Source organism: Acomys russatus, chromosome 15, assembly GCF_903995435.1.
Source record: "Acomys russatus chromosome 15, mAcoRus1.1, whole genome shotgun sequence".
Lineage (NCBI taxonomy): Eukaryota > Metazoa > Chordata > Mammalia > Rodentia > Muridae > Acomys > Acomys russatus.
The window spans coordinates 33,900,785-33,921,728 of NC_067151.1; the positions used below are offsets into that span (position 1 = coordinate 33,900,785).

General features: G+C 41.7%; 1 pseudogene; it reads left to right on the forward strand.

The window, feature by feature from the left end:
- The first annotated feature begins 10,109 nt into the window (after positions 1 to 10,109).
- LOC127199692 (uncharacterized) lies at positions 10,110 to 10,232 on the forward strand (annotated as a pseudogene).
- The last annotated feature ends 10,712 nt before the right edge of the window (positions 10,233 to 20,944 follow it).

The following is a 20,944-nucleotide window of genomic DNA, read 5'->3' on the forward strand; positions in this document are numbered from 1 at the left end:
CCTTTCTCTGTCTGTTTGCTACAGACATGTGCTGCAGATTCTCTTATCTGTTTTCTGTACCTCTTCTGTAGTCCTAGAAGTCTGCACTACAGCCAGGAGAATTCTTACTTCAAGAATGGCCTACAGAGATATGTCCTGAAACTACTGAACAGAGATATAATGGTAAATATGTAGAGGAATTTAAGGACACTTAGAAGAAAAAATACCCACTGGACCTGTGGATATGCCTAAAGCTTGACAGTTGGGTTTTGGAGGGTTCAAGACAACAATGAGTGCCCCAGTTTGAGATATTGACCAATATTCCTGCTCTAAGTTGGAAACTTGAATACAGAGAGCATCCCAGGTTTATTCTGAGCTCTGTCGTTTTCATTTCCTTTTTCACTCTGGGATGCCCAAGTAGGCAGATGAAAGTCTAGCCTCACTGTATAGTAAAAGAATAAAAGACTTTGACCTGGATTGACATTGAGAAGGAAAGTTAATCTTTTTTCTCTTTTATTTATTTTTATTTATCTGTTTATTAATTTTGCATCTTGGTAGTAGCCCCAGCCCTCCTCTCCTTCCACTCCTCCCTTCTTCCCTCTCCTTCACCTCCTCCTCTATTCCTCAGAAATGGAGAGCTCCCACCTTCCCATCTACTCCAGCTCACCAAGTCATATCAGGACTGAGCATGCTCTCTTTCCCTGTGGCCTGGCAAGGCAGTCTCACCAGGGGCAAGTGATCAAAAAGCTGAGAACAAAATCCACGTCAGAGAAAGGCCCCACTCCCATTACTAGAGGACCCACATGAAGCCTGGGCTGCCCATCTGCTACATCTGTGTAGGGGGCCTAGGTCCAGTCCATGCACACTCCTTGGTTGGTGCTCAGTCTCAGTAAGCCCCTCTGGGCCCTGGTTAGTTGGCTTTGTGGAACTCCTATCTCCTACAGGTCCACCCCCCACTTTTCCATAGGAATTCCTATACATTGCCCAATGTTTGGCTGTGGGTTTCAGTATCTGTTTTGAGCTGCTGCTGGGTGGAGCCTCTCAGAGGACAATTCTGATAGACTCCAGTCTTCAAGCATAACAGAGTATCGTTAATCATGTCAGGGATTGGCTCTCTCCCATGGAATGGGTCTTGGATTGGGCCAGGTATTGGTTGGACATTCCCTCAATCTCTGCTCTATCTGCTCTATCTTTATCCCTGCACATCTTGTAGGCAGGGAAATTTTTGAGTCAAAGTTTCTGTGGGTTTGTTGGTGTTCCTCTCCCTCTACTAGAGGTCTTGTATAGTTATGGGGAGTCCTCTTCGATCTCTATGGTTCCTGCTACTAAAATTATCTGCCAGAATCCCCCTCCTATCCTCTCAAGAGGCTACCCTGACTTAGGTCTCCAGCCTGTCACAGAGATGACTCCACTCACAGTTTCTCTTTTCCTAGAGGTCTTCTATCCTCCCACTTCTGCTCTCCCCACATCTGATCTCCACCCTCATATCTCTGTGCTTCCTCTCTTCAATTGCTACCTCTGTCTGTTCTATTTCCCCTTTTGAGTGAGATTTAAGCATCCTTCCTTGGATCCTCCTCGTTACTTGTCTTCTTTGGGTGTGTGAATTATAGTATGTTAATACTGTATTATATGGCTAAAATCCACTTAGAAATGAGTACCTACTATGTGGGTCATCCCTCACTCATGATGTTCTTTTCTAATTCCATTATTTGCCTGCAAATCTCATGATTTCTTTGTTTTTAATAGCTGAGTAGTATTCCATAGTGTAAATGTACCACAGTTTCTTTACCTATTCTTTGGTTGAGGAACATCTAGGTTGTGTCCAGATTCTGGCTATTATGAAGAAGGCTGTTATGAACATAGTTCAGCAAATGTTGTTGTATGGTGGAGCATCTTCTGGGTATAAGCCTAGGAGTGGTATAGCTGGGTCTTGAGGTAGAACTATTTCCAAATTTCTGTGAAAGCACCGGATTGATTTCCAAAGTAGTTAAACAAGTTTGCACTTCCACCAGCAGTGGAGGAGTGTTCCCCTTTCTCCATATTCTTGCCAGCATGTGTTGTCTCTTGAATTTTTGATCTTAGCCATTCTGATAGGTGTAAGATGGAATCTCAAAGTCATTTTGATTTGCATTTCCCTAATGACTAATGATGTTGAGTATTTCTTTAAGTGCTTCTCGGCCATTCCAGATTCCTCTGTTGAGAATTCTGTTTACCTCTGTGCCCCGTTTTTTAAAATTGGATTATTTTGTTTGTTGGTATTTAAATTTTTAAGTTCTCTATACATTTTGGATATTAGCCGTTTGTTGGATGTAGGGTTGGTGACAATCTTCTCCCAATCTGTAGACTGCCATTTTCTTCTGTTGACAGTGACCTTTGCCTTAAAGAAGCTTTTAAGTTTCAAGGAGTCCCATTTATTAATTATTATTCTTAGGGTCTGGGCTATTGCTGTTCTGTTTAGGAAGTTGTCTTCTGTGCCAATGAGTTCAAGGCCCTTCCTCCCTTTCTCTTCTAATATGTTTAATGTATCTGGTATTATGTTGAGGTCTTTGATCTACTTGGTCTTGAGTGTTCAGGGTGATAAACATATGCATCTGTTTGCATTCTTCTACATATAGACATCCAGTTAGACCAGCACCATTTGTTGAAGATGCTATCTTTTTTCCACTGTATGGTTTTGGCCTCTTTGTCAAAAATCAAGTGTCTGTAGCTATGTGGGTTATTTCTGAGTCTTCAATTTGATTCCGTTGATCAACCGGTCTATTTCTATGCCAGTACAATGCAGTTTTTATTACTGTTCTCTGTAATATAACTTGAAGTCAGGGATGGAGAAACATCCAGAAGTTCTCTTATAATATAGGATTGTTTTAGTTATTCTGAGTTTTTTGTTCTTCCATATGAAATTGAGAATCATTCTTTTAAGGTCTGTAAAAAAAATTGAACCAGTATTTTGATGGAGATAGCATTGAATCTATAGATTGTTTTTGGTGAGATGGCCTTTTTCACTATGTTAATCCTACCAATCCATGAGCATGGAAGATCTATCTTCTGATATCTTCTTTAATTTTTTTCTTCAGAGACTTGAAGTTCTTGTCATATAAGTCTTTGATTTGTTTGCTTAGAATTACACCAAGACACTTTATATTATTTGTGGCTATTGTGAAGGGTGTTGTTCCCCAAATTTCTTTCTCAACCCCTTTGCCATTTGTATACAGAAGGGCTACTGGTTTTTTTTTAAAAAATTAATCTTGTATCCAGCCATTTTGCTGAAGGTGTGTTTATTAGCTGTAGGAGTTCCTTGGTGGAATTTTGGGGTTTGTTTATATATACTATCATATTTATCTGCAAATAGTGATAGTTTGGTTGTTTCCTTTCAATTTGTATCCCCTTGATATCCTTTTATTGTTTTATTTCTCTAGCTAGAACTTACAGTACTATATTGAAGAGATATGGAGAGAGTGGGCAGCCTTGTGTTGTCCTTGATTTTAGTGAGATTGCTTAGATTTTCTCTCCATTTAATTTGATGTTGGCTATCAGCTTGCTGTATATAACCTTTATTATGTTTAGGTATGGGCTTTGTATCTTTGACTTGCCAAGAATTTTATCATGAAGGAGTGTTGGATTTTGTCAAAGTTTTTTTATGCATCTAATGAGATGATAACTTAATTTTTTTTCTTTCAGGTTGTTTATATGATGAATTGCATTGGTGGATTTTTGTATATTAAACTATCCCTGCATCCCTGGCATGAAGCCTACTTGATCATGATGAATGATATATTTAATGTGTTCTTGGATTCAGTTTGTGAGTATTTTATTGAGTATTTTTACATCAAAGTTCATGAGGGAAATTGGTTTGAAATTCTCTTTCTTTGTTGAGTCTTTGTGTGGTTTTGGTATGAGGATAACCACGGCCTCATAGAATGAGTTAGGCAATGTTCACTCTGTTTATATTTTGTGGAATAGTTTGAGGAATATTAGTATGAGCTCTTCTTTGAAAGTCTGGTAGAGTTCTACACTAAAATCATCTGTTCTTGGGCTTTTTTTTTTTTTTTTTGGTTGGAAGACTTTTCATGACTACTTCAATTTCTTTAGGGGTGATAGGACTGTTTAAACTGTTTACCTGATCTTGATTTAACTTTAGTAGGTGAAATCTATCAAGAAAATTGTCCGTTTACTATAGATTTTCCAATTTTGTGGAATAGAAGCTTTTGAAGCAAGACCTACTGATTCTTTGAATTTCCTTAGTTTCTGTTGTTATGTTTCCTCTTTCATTTCTGATTTTGTTAATTTGGGTACTGTCTCCCTTTTACTTAGTTTGGCTAGGGTTTTGTCAATCTTGTCAAATTTCCTCAAAGAACAAGTTCTTGGTTTCATTAATTCTTTGTATAGTTCTCTGTTTCTAATTTATTGATTTCAACTCTGAATTTGATTATTTCCTGCTATCTACTCCTCTTGAGTGTGTTGTCTTCTTCTTCTTCTTCTTCTTCTTCTTCTTCTTCTTCTTATTCTTATTCTTATTCTTATTCTTATTCTTATTCTCTAAAGCTTTCAGGTGAGTTGTTTAATTGCTAGTATGGGATCTCTCCAATTTCTTTATGAAAGCACTTAGTGCTATAAACATTAATTTTAGCACTGCTTTTATCTTTGGGTATTCTGTGCCTTCATTCTCATTGAATTTTAGAAAGTAATTTATTTCTTTATTTCTATCCTGACCCAGTGGTCTTTTAGCAGAGAGTTCTTCAGTTTCCATGTGTATTTAGGCTTTTTGTTACTTCTGTTGTTGTTGGGGTCCAGCTTTAATCCATGGTGGTGTGATATAGAACAATGGGTTAATTCAATTTTCTTGTATCTGTCCACTGGTGAAAGTGGGGTGTTGAAGTCTCCCACTATTAATGTGTGGAGATCAATGTGCTATTTAAGCTTTAATAATGTTTCTTTTACAAATGTGCATATTTTGGATTCAGGATGGAAACTGAGAAAACTCACTTTAGATACAGAAGTTTAAAATGAAAGCTTTATTATATGAGACCAGGGAAGTGGCCAGTTCAGAATCTGAACTGTGTCCTTGAAGGGAGGTTGTATTGGATATTTAAAAGTGAAAACTGCAAATTAGCTCATACTTGGGGCAGATGGTAGAAGAGGATGGTCAGCTCTGACTCAAATTATTCTGCTAACAAGAAGTTCTAGCTAACTTTCTAAATGTGCCCAGCAGTTGGGGCAGCTGAGCTTATGGTTGGGGAATTTTTGCTGATTAATAAGGCCATAAAGTATGTCCAACACAAACATAGTTTAGTCAAGCTGACCTTGTTTAAAGATTCTTTTATATCAGTTATGAGATGAGCTGCTGGGGCTGGTAGATCTGAAATAAAAATATCAATAGTTATGCTACCCAAGAGGAACAGGCCTCAACAGGTACTTTGTACCTGGGGCATAGATGTTTCAGATTGAGATGTTTTCTTGGTGGGTTTTTTCCTTTGATGAGAATGAAGTGTCTTTCACCACCTCTTTTGATTAATTTTGCTTGAAAGCCTATTTTAGTAGATATAAGGATGGGTACTCTGGCTTGCTTCTTGGTCAATTTGATTGAAAAACATTTTTCCAGCCCTTTGCTATGACATAATGTGTATCTCTGATGCTGAGTTGTGTTTCTTGTTTTCAGAAGAATGTTGGATCCTGTTTACACATCCATTCTGTTAGCCTGTGTCTTTTCATTGCAGAGTTGAGTCCATTGATGTTGATAGATATTAATGACCAATATTATTAGTCTCTTTTATTGTGGTGTTGGTAGTGACAGTGTGTTTGTTTGCTTGTCTTCTTTTGGTTTTGCTGTTTTGAAATTATCTGTATCATGTATTTTCTTGGGTGCAGTTGACTTGTTGGGTAGAGTTTTCCTTCTAGTATATTCTGTAGGGCTGGGTTGATGCATAGATACTGTTTAAACTTTATTTTGTCATGGAATGTCTTTTTTTCTCCCTCTATGGTGTTTGAAAGCTTTGCTGGGTATATTTGTTTTGACTGGTATCTGTGGTCTCTTAGTGGCCACATAACATCTGCCTAGGCCCTTCTAGATTTCATGGTCTTGCTGAGAAGTCAAGTGTCATTTGGATAGGTCTGTCTTTGTAAGTTATTTAATGTTTTCCCCTTGCTGCTTTTATTTTATTTTATTTTATTTTTTATTTTTTGTTCTGTAAATAGTGTTTTGATTATTATGTGGCAGTAAGAACTTCTTTTCTGGTCTAGTCTATTTGTTGTCCTGTAAGCTTCTTGTATGTTTAAATGCATCTTGTTGGCAAAATGTTCTTGTGTACTGTGTATAGTTTGCCCTGGTTCATTCAAATGCTAAATTCTCTACCCCACTATCTGGTTTCAGTCTAGATATTACATTGTGATGTTTATTCTAAGTATCTCCTGTTTCAAGTTTGTGTTAAATGCCACTATTTATTCTTTGCATTTCCAATAATAGTCAACTAGCCAATGTTGAACAGTACCATAGAATACTGTGGGACTTCCTGTTCCAGTGAGGGGAGGAGAAAGAGACAGAGCTGTGGAGAGGAGACTGGGAAACATCAGGAGAAATAAACCTGGCCTAGGAGATACTTTAAAAGCAAGTATAATGTAGGAAATCTGAGTGGAAGGAAACTATACAATCATGGAGGTTTAGGATATAGTAATTAATGCACAGTATTGTGCTATAGGCTAATTAAATAGATTCTAGTCTCCCTCTGTGGTTATTTGGGTATAAAATTGTTTAAGGAATAACCACTGATTTTATTAAAATAATAAATCAATATTAAATGTTAATAATCATTCAACAGCATCTCTTTCCTTAGGTTGGGGAAATTTTCTTCTATGATTTTCTTGAAAATACTTTTTGGTCCTTGGAGCCTGGAGTCTTCTTTTTCTGCTATGTCTATTATTCCTAGGTTTCATCTTTTCATGCTGTCCTGCGTTTCTTGGATATTTTGTGTTAAGAACTTTTTGATTTAATATTTCCTTTGACAGATGCATCAATTTTTCTATTGTATCTTCTGTGCCTCAGAGTTTCTCCTTTATCTCTTGTATTCTGTTGATGATGCTTACTGCTGGTTCCTGTTCTCTAAGTTTCCCATCTCCAGGATTTTTGTTTCATTTTGTTCTTTATTGATTCTATTTCTATTTTCAGATGTTGAACTATTTTATTCATTTTCTTCACCTGTTTGTATTTTCCTATATTTCTTTAAGGGATATTTCTTTCCCTTTAAAGACCTCTATTTGTTTAATTGTATTTTTTTTATTTCTTTGAGGGATTTATTTGTTTCCTCTTTAAATGCTTCCAACATCTTCATTAGCATAGATTTAAGGTTATTTTCTGTTTCTTCTGCATTGGAATATCCAGTGTTTTGGGAGGGGGTAATGTGGTTTTTGTTGATTGTGTTCTTATGCTGGCCTTTAGCCATCTAGTTGTCTGTTTGTTCCAGCCACCTGCTTGGTTTCTGAAGCCTTTGTGATCCAGTGAGGTCCTCCTGGTCTCCTCAAGACAACTAGTACATCTGAACTGATGTTGGGTCCGCACATCTCTGGAGTGTGTAGTCCTCTTTAGGATTTGGGGAAAGCTTGGAAGAACAGGAATGGGCACATTTTTGTTGGGAGCCGAGAGACCCTGGCTGAACTGAGAGACCCTGGTTGCGTTGAACTCCAGCTGACCCTTTTTAGCCAGCCTATACAGAAAGAACTTATCAAACATTTTGCCTGGCAACGGACAAACCGCAAACATGGTGCTTGGCCCCAGGAGAGGGAACTTGGTCCTGAGAAAAGGAACACTCAGTGTACCGTGGCTTTGTAGCCTTTCACAGGAGTCATGGTACATGAACATCTGACATGCTGTGGTCTCTGGGAAAGGACCGTGGGGCCACCTGTCTTCTCCCCCCGCCTCACACATTGTCCCAGGGGTTCCTACCCCCAGAAGATTCTGTACTTTCCCACTGCTCTCCCTCCTTCCCCTGCCCTTCCTGAAGCACACTTTAAAAATCATACACCTGCTTTCAGTAAATGACTCTTGATAAGACTTCCTTTCTAGAGTCGTGTCTCTCTCCAGCCTATTCTTCATTCACAGGCCGCGACCCCCTTCGAGAACCCGAATAACTAAACCCGCGGGACAGGGACACATTTTGGAGTCAGCCACACAGTGGGTTTCTAGCTGAGTAGTTCCTGTCCTCCCAGAACTCAGATTCAGCTGGGCTCTGCCATCTTGGACCTGGGACTCTGTATGTTCCTGTTGTCCAATCAGTCTCCCATGGTGGGGGGCAAAAGGACCATAGATTGGAGGTTGGGTTATCAGGTGCTGCCATGGTGGGAGCAGGAGGGAACAAAGGTCTTGTTGCTGGATTGGAGTGCCCCTGGTACTTCAGAACCATGCTCAGGTAGGTGGAAAGCACCAGGAGGGTAAAGAGTATGAGCCAGGTAGAGAGTGCCAGATGGGCACTGTGAGACCTGACCGTGTGGGACTTTTGGACCCAAAAGATGGCTGCAGGAGGCCTGAAACTGTGCGCCCCCAGCTCCCATCAGAGAAACACCAATATCGGTGTTTTGGTGTCATCTTCTAGGCTACCCACCAGACCAGTAGTCTGTAACCTCCCGCTACTCAAATGTAGTACTCCCTGGACAAATCATCTTGGAAGTCTGAGAAGTTAATCTTAAGGACAGCTCTGCCTCTAACATTTAGCAGGAGAACTAGAAAAGGGTTTGCTTTAGGTCTATGTGACTAGCTTCCTGTTTTTATAATAATCAAGTTAAACTCTACAATTGAGATGTAAGTTTTCTGCCTAATTTGGGGGAGGGGGTAGTTGAGCATCACCCTCGTAGGCCTCTGAGGACAAAGTGCTGCCTTGTGATCCACATTTGCCTCTCTTTGAGAGTTAAAACACCACATGAAAAGATGGAGTTACTGGCTTTGTACAGGCCTCTCTAGGGGAAAATCACTCTCATCTGGTCAAAAGAATAGATTACACTTGGCCCTGGATGAAGCCATGAAGTTCTAAACTGATATACTATGGTTTCCTTCTGTGGGAATTAATGTACCAGAATGTAAAATAAAACATTGCTTGGTTGATTTATCACTTACCATTTTGTAATTGCTGCTGCCTCCCCTGACAATCCATCAAATGTATTGGAGCCAATCAACCACCAAGAAAGAATTCATTTAGAAGTCTAATCTCCCCATGACATTCTCAGGATATGGGAGGAATAATTATCTCCTTAATGAAATAATTTACTTACCCTTCCCAGAAAACCTCCCTCAATGCAGTTGCTTATTTAAGCTGTTGCATAATTTTCTGAGTTCTAACCCTTTAAGTGATCTAATGTTTACCTTGACATTCTGGACATTCTCACTCATTTCCTGAAGCCCTCGCCCTTTACTCAGCTCCATTGCTGAATATGCTGTCCCCTCATCCCCCGATCCTAACTCTAAACAAACATATGACTAGCTCTCTTCTTCTTCTCCATCTCTGTCCTTCTGGTAGCTGCAGAAATTTTCAGTTTGCTGGCCCTATTGTTTGTATTTCAAACTAATAAAAGGGTTCTTGAGCTTCCTTCTGAGTCTTTCAAAAACATTTTCCTAAAATTTATTCTTCTCTTATATATACACCCTGACTACAATTTCCCCTCCCTTCTCTCCTCCCTGTCCCACCCCACCATCTCCCCTCTCTCCCAGATTCACTCCTCCTCCTATCTCTTCAGAAAAGGACAGACCTCCCAAAGATATCAACCAAACACGAAGTATCAACTTATAACAAGACCAGGCACATTGTCTGGATGAGGCAGTCCCATAGGAGAAAAATGGTCACAAAGGCAGGCAAACGAGTCAGAGACAGCGCCAGCTTCCGCTGTAAGTATTCCTACAAGAACATCAAGCTACACAACCATAACATATATTCAGATCTCCCTGATTGTTGGTCCAGCCTCTGTGAGCTCCTGTGAGCTCTGCTTAGTTGATTCTGTGGACCGCTTTTATGATACTTTTGGCACCTTTGGCTCCTATAATCCTTCCTCGCCCTTTCCTGCAGGATTCCACCTAAAGTTTGGTTCTGTGTATCTCCATAGGCTTCATCTAGCATAATCACCAAAAATCATTGAAATTAATAAACCTGAGAACCTCTGCCCCTAGAGGCGCTGCAGCCATTTTACATGTGCATCAGCAGGTGTCAAAGAGGAGAGAAGCTATATCTACACTCAGTATTCTGACCTGTGAACATCTGAATGATTAGTAGCCTAACATTCCCTATGGGGCAGGGGTGGAAGCAAGCCTTAAATGACTACCAGTCAGGAAACAGGGGGCCTGGACAGGAAGCTAGGCTGAGATGATGACTAGTCCTCTTCGAAAACTCAGACAGGCCCCCAGGGCAGGGAGGAAACTTGAAAATCCCACATGCATGCAGGGAGTAAGCCAGAGACAGATGATTCTTTATGGAGCCCCATATGACTACCAGACTGGTACCACTGGACCTGGATGGAGAGCTAGACTGAGATGATCACAGTCCAGAAACATGTAGACCTGGAGGGGGATGACAGACCCCGCCCAAGATGACCTCTGCCCAATGCCATAATGCATAAGTGGGATATAGCACTCCTGAGACCACTCCTGAGATGACCCCACCTAGTCAGAGACCCTGTGTACCACTAAGAGGAACAAATAAGTGGTGGAGAAATGGAAGAGAAGGAGAAAGAGAGGACTATGGGCACAATGAAGAGAGGCAGAACTGGAGACTTAAGACTAGTGAGGAACAGCCTGATGGGGGTAGCTGGTGATGCCACTGGGGACCATAATGGGGTCCTGGCCTGTGCTGCCACACTGTGGTGGGGGGGCCCATCTGGGTCCTTGGTCCTTCAGTAGCCAGGGTCTGTTACTACCAAAAACCAGTCACATGTCCCTGGTTTGGCTGAAGACATGTAGATGTCTGAGGGCTGGGCATAACTGGCTATTCCTCTCACCTAGGCATTGTGGGAGAGCTGGCCTGAGAGCAGGAGAGTAGACCCTGCCTCTAACCAGCCATTACCTGCAGTAACCAGAAAAGCTGCTCCACACATTGCAGCCACACATTGTGGATGAGCAGGCCTCTGAGGGGATGAGCATAGGAGAGCTAGCCCTGCCACTTATTTCCTGTGTGGTGGCATGGGCTATGGAAAGATACCCTCCTGCTCCTCACAATCCCTTGCCACCAGCAGCAGATGGGAGACCTAGCCCTGGAGTCACAAGAACAAGAGAGCTGGACCTGCCTCTTACAAGCTGCAGCACTTAGTAGAGTGAGCACTGCACGTTGCCTGGCAGCATAGCAGAGTGGTGGGGGTGCCGGCAAGCTAACCCCAAGGTCATGAGCATGGGAAAGCTGGTCCTGGCTCTTGTCTGCTCTGGGGTGACATGGGCAAAGAAGAGATGCTCCCCACCCCCAGCTCTTGCCACCTATGGTAGGCAGAAGAGCTGGCTCTGGCCCTGGCCCTCATGAGCTGCAGCACTCAGGAGAGTGGGCCTTGCACCTCATCTGGGCAGCATAGTAGAGCTGGCCCTGGGTGTGGGGTTTGCTGGTAAGCAAGCCCCAAGGGCATGGGCATGGGAGAGCTGGCCCTGGCTCTTGTCTACTATGTGGTGGAGTGAGTGAGGGGGAGATCCCCTCCCCTTCCTTCTGCATTTGCTACCTATGGCAAGCAAGAGAGTGGCTCCAATGGGGACATAAAACCAGGAGACCTGTCCCTGTCCCTCATTTGCTTCAGTGCTCAGGAGAGGAGGCCCTGCACCTCACCTGGGCAGCACAGTTGAGTTGACCCTCATGGTGGGGGCATGGATGAGCTGGGTCTGAGAGTGTAAGCATGGGAAAGCTGGCCCTGCAACTTGTCTGCCTTGTGGCAATGTGGGTGAAGGCCACTCTTGTGCCTTGCCACTTACAGCAGGTGGGAGACCCTACGATCATGAAAACAGGAGGCCTGCCCCTGCTTCTCATCTGCTACAGCGCTGAGAGAATGGGCCCTATCCCTTGCCTGGGCAGCTGGGTAGAGCTGTCCTTGGTTGCAGGGGTTGCTGGTGAGCTATCCCAGAGAGTATGAAAGAAGTGGGCTGATCAGATCAGATATATCTCAGACCCAGATTCAAGGCTTTGAATTGGCCCACCCCAACATCCACCCCATCAGTGAACTGCTGCAGTGTGTGAAGGGTCCAGTCCTACAGATCCAAAATTACAGGATCTCTATGACACAGGGCAACAAAATGATATACACGAAGCATCCCAGTGAGGTACCAGTATTGATAGAATAATAAAATCCAGAGGTCACATACCAGACGAAGGAGTCATTGCAGTGAATATTTGCCAGCAAACAAATGTGGACACAAGGGTATACTATGAGATACAGAGTGACAATCTACAGCTTCCAAAATTAGATTTCTTTTCTGTTTTAAGGGAGGTTGCAAGCATGGAGGGCAGGTACGATGGGAGGAAGAGATGAGTGGAATTGGAGTGCATGATGTGAAATTCACAAAGAACCAATAAAAAGTTTTTTAAAATTAAAAACAAAAACAAGCAAACCCAGAGAACCTTATTTCCCTGGTAACACTATTACTACTACTACTAAGTATTATTATTATTATTATTATTATTATTATTATTATTATTATTATTATTATTATTATTATCTTACTTCTCCTCCTCCTACTGTTGCTGCTGCTGCTGCTAATTCTATTTTTCTCATGCTCTTCCTTCTTTTTCTCCTTCCCTTCTCTGTCCATATTTTTCTATGTCTGCCTCTATCTTGCTCTCTGTCTCTGTCTCTATCTATCTGTTCATTTGTCTGTCTGTCTCTGTCTCTCCTCCCGCTGCTCTGTGTGTGTGTGTGTGAGATCATGCATAGTAAATGAGATATCTTTCATACCTCAGCATAACTCCACAAGCCCACAAATGCTGTCTGCAAGCAGAATGAGTTCACTCCATCCGCTTGTGATCTGTACCTCAAGGACAATGATGATCATCGTATTATTTAGCATCTGACCTAGTGAGCCTGACTTGAATTTCTCAATTTTCAAACAGCTCAGAGTTGATAGGTCTTAGTGTTATTAGTTTCTCTTCCACACAAGAAAGATTTTTTTTAATCATGCTATAATTTTAAGCACCTAGCAATTCTGCAAAAGGCTGGTAATAACTTCATTGTGTCTGCATGACTTCATACATATTTTCCAAAAGTTTACCACATCATCTAGTCAATTCAATCCTAGTCTATATTGGCTGGGCTAATGTCACATTGCTTCTGACCCATGTGTCTTAATACTCATTTATTCATATTGTTTGGATAAGAAAGAAAATAGTAATTAGAAACCTGAGCACCAGAATTACATATTGCCAGAGTTTACTTCATTGTGATCCAGTATGAACATCCTGCCTTTAATGCTGGCTTAGCTTCTAAATAGACTTTCTGCTGTGATGACTACAGAGCCAGTCATGTCAGTGTAAAGTAGGTGCCAGTGCAAATTGCTGCTTCTCTGAGAACATTGATGATGGAATTAAAAATGTTGACATAATAAGGTGTCATCTACAGTTAATAGTTTAGTGCACCAAAACTCTTCATTTGCAATTGTACAAAGACAGAATCCATTTGAAATCATCCTCCGAATACTAGTAATCAAAGGGCAGGAAATAACATACATGTCTTCAGCACATCACTAAAGAGAAACAAAGTGATTAACTGTTCACTATTATATAAAGTCAGCCATGCATTCAACAGATGAGAAACAGAATTACAGAGGGAAAAAAAAATAGATGTTTCAGTAAACATACTTGGGGATGGCAAAGTTGTACCAGAGTATAGAATTGATTGCTTGATTTATCATATGTGATTACTGCTCATTCCAGTGAAAAATTCATGAGATGTACTGGAAGCAGGTGATTTCTGTTCTGTGGTGGAAGTTATAACCATTGGAACAAACATTCTCAGCCTTCTTATTTATAGATATCCAGCCCATGGGCATCCTTGCTTGCAGTTCATTTACAATTTGTTGTTGTTGTTGTTGTTGTTGTTGTTGTTGTTGCTGCTGAGGTTCACTAGATGCATGACACCTTATCAGCCTGGCTGATACAGCAGTGATCAAGGAAGGTGGCTCAGTGACAAATGTGTTCTTTGTCAATAACAAAGAATCACCCTCATGGATTGTCGGTCTGAGGTTTCCCTTGCAAGGACAAAAGAAAAAATGGTGATGGTCTGGCTTGGACTAGCACAAAAAGAGATGGAAGAAATGAAAAGAGAGATAGGTGGCGTATCTTGGATGACATCCAATGGGGCTCACTAATGATGAGAAGTTGTGGCTAAGAGTGGGGGGTTCAAAGGGCACTTCAGGGAGTTTGTCTTGGATATCAGTAATGGAGGAGGAGGTAACCATAGGAAAGCCTATTTTAACCCAGTGGAGCCTGTATTGTTCTAAAGTCTCATGTTTTATTATCACTCTAAGTATCTTTAAACCCACCAAGATATTTAGCATACTTTGGTATGTGAGCATGGCTAGCTGTTAGGACAGAAGGCCAGATAAGTGGCATGCTTCCGGTGTTAGTACAGCTACGAGTTTACTGGTTCCATAAACATGTCACCTGCAAAGACCATCTCCTTGCAATTTTACATTTTGATGGCATCTGTATTAGTGGTTGTGCTATAAAGCTGAGTGAAAGGAGTTCATTCACGTGTTTATACTTATGCAGTGAGTTATCAGCCAAGAACCCATTCTAGGCCTTTCGTCTGATGTCCTTCCTTATGGTTGTTGTGAGAAAACACTCCGACAAAAATCAACTTAGTGAAGGAAAGGATTTACTGAGGAAAAGTCAGGGAGGCAACTCAATCAGGAACCTAAAGTCAGAAAACCACAGAGGAATGTTTCCTGCTAGCTCCCCTGCAGGCTGCCAGCTCATACACAGCTAGCTTTCTTACACAACCTAAAGCCACCCTCCTAGGGAGTGGTGCTGCCCACTGTAGGCTGGGGCTTTGCCTCTTATATCAACTATCAGTCCCCACAGGGCAATCCCTCAACTAAGATTCAAGTGACTCTGGACTATGTCAAGTTGGCAGTTAAAGCTGACCAGGACAGCCTCCTTAATGTATTCTATCAGAAGGCCAAACTACGGGCTCTTAAGGCATTCTCAATTTCAGTTATTGGATTGTTTCTCTGGAATAGCTCAAGAAACACAGCCTCAGAAGGCAACCTTGGAAAAAGTAACTTTAATTACTTGAAAAAGAAATAAGGAAGCATTGTATGGAATGGGTGACAATCAGACAGGCCTACCCCTTAGGTGGACTAATTACTTTTCTGTTGTTGAGATAAAACACCATAACCCAACTAACTTATGGAGAGGATTTTTTTTTTAATTAAAGTTCCAGAACAAGAGTTCATAATGACAGGGAGACATGGTGGCAGACAGCTGGAGCAGGAAGCTGGGAGATCACATCATCAATGCTGCCCATGAAGCAAACAGCAAGCGGGAAGGTGGGCGGGGCTATTGACACTCAAAGCCCATCCCTAGTGACTGTTTTCTCCAAGTACACACTAAGTGTTTAATAATTGAGACTATGGAGGTCATTTCATGTCCCAACCACCGCAACCAGCCAAGGGAAAACATTGGCCCTGTGACAGGGAGGGACAGAGAAAAGCTGTTTTGAGCCAAGGGACTGGGGGGTAAGATTCTGGGGACGTGTTGTCCTTACAAGGAACCAGAAGAGAAGCCCCTGCTCATTTTCTGTCATCAGTGCTATTGTGACGTCATGATCCTCCTGCTTCGGCCTCCTTGTCATTTCCTACAAGCTTGTGCTACCATAACTGACCAGTCAGCACTATTTCATGTGGAAAACCAATGAAAACCTTGGAGTCAAATATATGAAAGGGAGATTTTTGAAACTGTTCCAAAGTGCTTTGGTTCAAGGTTCCCTTTCTCCCTACGTTTGGTTGTGCCATGTCTGTGTGAACATGGTGGGGGGCAGGGAGTTTCACTGACTTTGCACTGCCTCTGTTTCAGATGCCACATTGCAGGGTTTTTTTTTTTTTTTTCTCTCAAGTCGGTTCCCACCTGGGTGATACCTCCCTCACTACATTTCTTATTAATTTAAGAAGAAATAGGAGTTTGGGATCTTTCAACTGTTACAGACATTAAGGAAGCATGGCCACATGAGAGTTATTTCTACCAGTTAAGCATGTGTATGCACACACACACACATACACACACATTCACACACCGCTCTGTCATGTGGGTAGCCAGCATTACATTGGTGATTTTCTTGCCCCTGCACTGTGCTGAAATTGCGTGAAGCTGATATGAGCACTGAATTCAAATAAGGAAGGAAACCACATATAGAGAGAGAGGCTATTGCTGTGCAGGGCAGGGAACTAGGCTTTCAACAGGCCTGGTAGTAAATGAATTAAAATGTGTGCAGAAATTCTGTACTTTAACATTTTGTTCTAAGGCTGGGGCGGGGGGAAGATATGCTCATGTGAGGAGGGTGGAGCCAGTGCCCTCTCCTGCCTGCCCAGACAGTCTTTTAGGCTGCACAGAGTCCTGCAAATTGATCATTTTTCTCCCCCATGAAAATAATGGTTCCTACAAGGGGCCAGAAGGTGCAGCTGATTCTAAGCTGAAACTGACTGAGACTGATGAAGAGAGATGAAAAGTCAATGCAATTTCATTTTTGGTTTCTGAAAGCCATTTACAAACGAGAGCAATTGACATGATAGAGAAGAGAACTGTAGTGCACAGTGCCCCGCAAACAGGAGCAGCAGGCACCCTGGACTCCTCCATGACTTTCTATTTACTAAGCCCTGCCCACTCTCCTCCTTCTGTTATGTTACTGTATTTTCTGAATTCTGAGATGCACATACTTCTAAAACTCTGAAGTTTTTGATGGATCTTATACCACCCATATATCCAATAAAAATCTTAACAAATATGGTTGTGTCTCTTTCCTATTCTCTCTCTCTCCTTCTCTCTCTCTCTCTCTCTCTCTCTCTCTCTCTCTCTCTCTCTCTCTCTCTCTCTCTCTCCATTCCCTAAGGGGCAGTTAACAAAAATGGCAATTAGCCCACAGAAATGATGCAGCCTCTATTAGCATGCGGAATGGACACTGACTAAAGTCAGTGGGAAAGGGTATTTAAGTAGTTGTACTGTCCTAGCCTGTCAGTATCCATGTGCTCTGCCTGAACTCAAAGAATATGAGTACAAATTAATGTAGGAAGTTGTTTATTAGGGCGTAAAGATTTCCCCCAAAGAGCAACATTGCAAAAACGAGTTCTTTTAATCGATACTACAAAACAGGATATTGGTAACAAAAAATCCTCAAAAAGACCATTCATCTGGAATTGTATGATTATGTTAGTTATGTTTTAGATGTCATCTCTTTACCTGCTGGTGTCTTTATTACAGTTTTGGGGTTTCTTGCCAGAGAAGAAGAAAAAAATAAAAAGAAGCAAAGAAATGGGTTTTTCACTCATTTACAAAGTGCTTACCAATTAGTTTCTAATGGACAACTTATCTGCTTTCATAAGGACTGAAGCTGAGAGTATTTGCCATGTCTGATGTCTCTTTAGCTTAATGGGAGGACGTGACTCATTCTAATAGCGGCTTGATCAAAATAAAACTCTTATTCTGCTGTTTCGTGTGAGACTGTCTCCACGGCAGGAGAGTAGAAATATGGAAGCCTTGGTCATTGCTCTCTAGAGTCTGAGTATCTAACTGGAAGGAAGAGTTGAAATGAACTGGGAAAAGAGCTAAATACCAAGTTCAACACAATGGCATCCATGATGGCACATTTAGGAAATGAACCGCAAACCCAGTGCTAAGTATTTCAGAAAGAGATAGTTTGTACAAAGAGTCTTGGGCAAGCTGCTATAAAGGATGTTAGTTTGAACATCTGTAATTTTATTCACCTGATGGCCTTCCTGATCTTCTTTGAAGAATTGCTTCTTTCCATTCCCTTGAGTCCTGTGTACTATAGTCCAGAAATGGAGGCCACACCTGTGAGAAATTTCTTGCTTGGTGTGAAGTAGGTGAATTCTCTTCTAGTCCAGACCGTTGAGGTAGGAAAACACACCTTTGATCTGGATCATAAGGCTGGAAGACACTGGCCTTCAATTTGGATCTTGAGGTGGGAAGACACACTTTTAATCTGGACCACATTTTATGCTGGACGCCTATATAAGAACTTGGGAGAAAGAAGCTTTTACTCTTCGCCTGCTGGCCTGACTAGCACATTTATTCCTGCACTGGCATTGGAATCTACTTCTTCAGGATTCCAGCTGAGGCATCCAGCCTGGAGGGACTAAGAAACTACTAGATTAAAACAAAAAACTTTCCATCTATGGCTAGCTACTGCGGGATTAACTGGACTGAAGCCTATATGTCATTCCAATAAACCCTAATCTCATTCCATAAATTCTATGACTCTAGAGATCCCTGAGTAATACAGATTTATTAATACCTGCTTGTTAAGAAGGAGTAACTCTCTCCTGAAATAGCTACATAGGAAAAGCATGATGATTCCATGGTTAAAAACTATTATATAAAAGCTGTATATAAAAGAATGAAGCCAGGGGCCAGAAAGATTGCTCAGTGGTTAAGAATACTTTCAGCTCTTGAAGACTTGGGTTTAATTCCCAGCATCCACATCAGGCAGATGATGACCATCTCTAAATCTAATTCCAGGGCACATGCATGCATTCAGTCATGCACACATATGCATAAAAATAGTGAATGGAGTGAGCAGAGGACACGCAGAGGCTAGCTCCTTGCCACAGGGCACAGGCAGGATGTAAACACACAGAGACCAGCTGCAGCCAAGCCACACATCAGGGGCAGGCAGAAACCTTCTTGCCATCACGTAATGCAGCACAGTACTGGTACAGAAAGACACCTAGCACCTAGTGGCCGGCCAGCTGTGTAGCTACTACCCAGCCTCAGATCCAGGGCTTTGGGTTGGCCTACCCCAACATCTACCTCATCAGTGACCTGCTGGAGTGTGTGAAGAGACCAGTCCTGCAGAATTAGGGCTACTGGATCTCTGTAACACAGGGCAGTAACAGTATGACTGAAGAGAGTGGCAGTGAGGATCCAGTGTTGATGACATAGTGGAAGCCAGAGGCCTTGTACCAGACCAATGGTTCATTGTAATAAATATGTGCAAGTAAAGATGTGTGGAAAGAGGGGTATACTGTAAGACACACTGTGACATACTACACACTTCCAAAATGAAATGGCTTCTATACTTTGTTTTGTTTATTTATATTTATATTTTTGTTTTTATCTTCTTTTGAGTAGATGTTGCAAGGGCAGAGGGTGGATGTGAAAGAATGGAGAGGTGAGAGGGGCTGAACTACATGATATGGAAATCACCAAGAATCAATAAAAAGTTAAAAATGAATAAATTAATCCATTTAGACAGAAATCTTAGAATGATGGTGATAAGCCTGGCATAGCCCTTTAATCATAACACTCAGGAGGCAAAAGTCATCAGATGTCTCTGAATTTTAGGCCAGCCTGGTCTACATAGTGAGTTCTGGGACAGCCAGGGCAATGTAGCCTCTGTCTCTAAACAGTAACAAAAGTGTCTCAAGAGAGCATTACAAGTCCAGGACCACCAAGGCTACACAGAGAAACCCTGTCTTGAAAAAACAAAAAACAAACAAGAACAAAAAGGCTTTTTCGGGTCTGGGAGTTGGTGGTAATTACATTGTTGGCCGCCCAATGGAGTAACATTAGTGACTCCCCTGGTTTCTAGCCCAAGGAGACCTCCTCCACGTTGCCTCTGCGGAGCTTTCAAGAGCTTTGTGCAACCATGCATTGAAATCATTGTAAGTGAGAGGTTCAAGGCAACCATTTAATTTCTGATTTTGCTTTTGTCCATTTGCTCAGTCATTCTCTGTTGAGGTCTGAACAAATGATTTACCACACAGATTTGTGTGGTCATGCAAATGAAGTTATTTCCATCCAAGATGACATCCTTTGTTCTTGCAGGTGCCAGACATTCTGTTTGCGCTTGCATCCTATTTTCAAGGCTTTAGATACAGCTGTGTAGCTGGTAGTTACCCCCCTAATTTCCCCCAAGCTCCTATCTAACTCTGAGTAGAGAAGATGATGCTCCTGAACTTGGGTTTTCTGTTGCTTCCAAGAAATATAAGAAGGAATTCTGCCAGAGACAGAACTGGGCTCTGTCAGCTCTTACTGGGGAGGTGTCCATGCTGCCTTTGGCAGAGTGCTTTGAACTCCCAGCATCCTTCACTGACACCTTTCTAATTCTACAAATGTAAATTTTGATGACATCAGATTTCTTTTTTTTTCTTTTTTTTTTATTAATTTATTCTTTTTACATCTCAATGTTTATCCCATCCCTTGTATCCTCCCATCCCCCCCCCCATTTCCCCATTATTCCCCTCCCCTATGACTGTTCCTGAGGGCATGCTTAACTCCTCATTTGACATAACTTAGAATCACAGTTTTGAGCCTAGGTAGTCAATTTAAAAGTGATCGTTGAAAATTCTAAGGTTTAAGGACACCAAAGCCTTCTCAGAAGATCTTACAGGACACCCCATGGCCTCTTTCTGGTTGCCTGAGCTGTGCTAGAGAAAGAAGAGCTCATGATGTGATTCCAGTCTTTGGGGGCTAAAGGCAGTAAGCAACACCCAATGATCAGAGGCACAGATCTGTGACCAAGACCACATGAGATAGAAGTGGCTATGTTCTTACCCTCTCCATTGCCTTAGACCCATTGTGCTATCATAACAAAGCATCAGACACTGAACAAATTGATAAAGAGCAAAGATTTTCTTTGCATGGTTCAAAAGGCTAGTAGATGTGAGTCAAGAAAAAAAAAAAGAAGGTTCAATGTCTGGTGAGGGCTCAGTACTGCATCCAAGATGGTGCTTTGAACACTGCCCTTATGTGGCAGAAAATAGAGGGGTAAATGGAACAAGAGTTGCTCTTTTGCATGG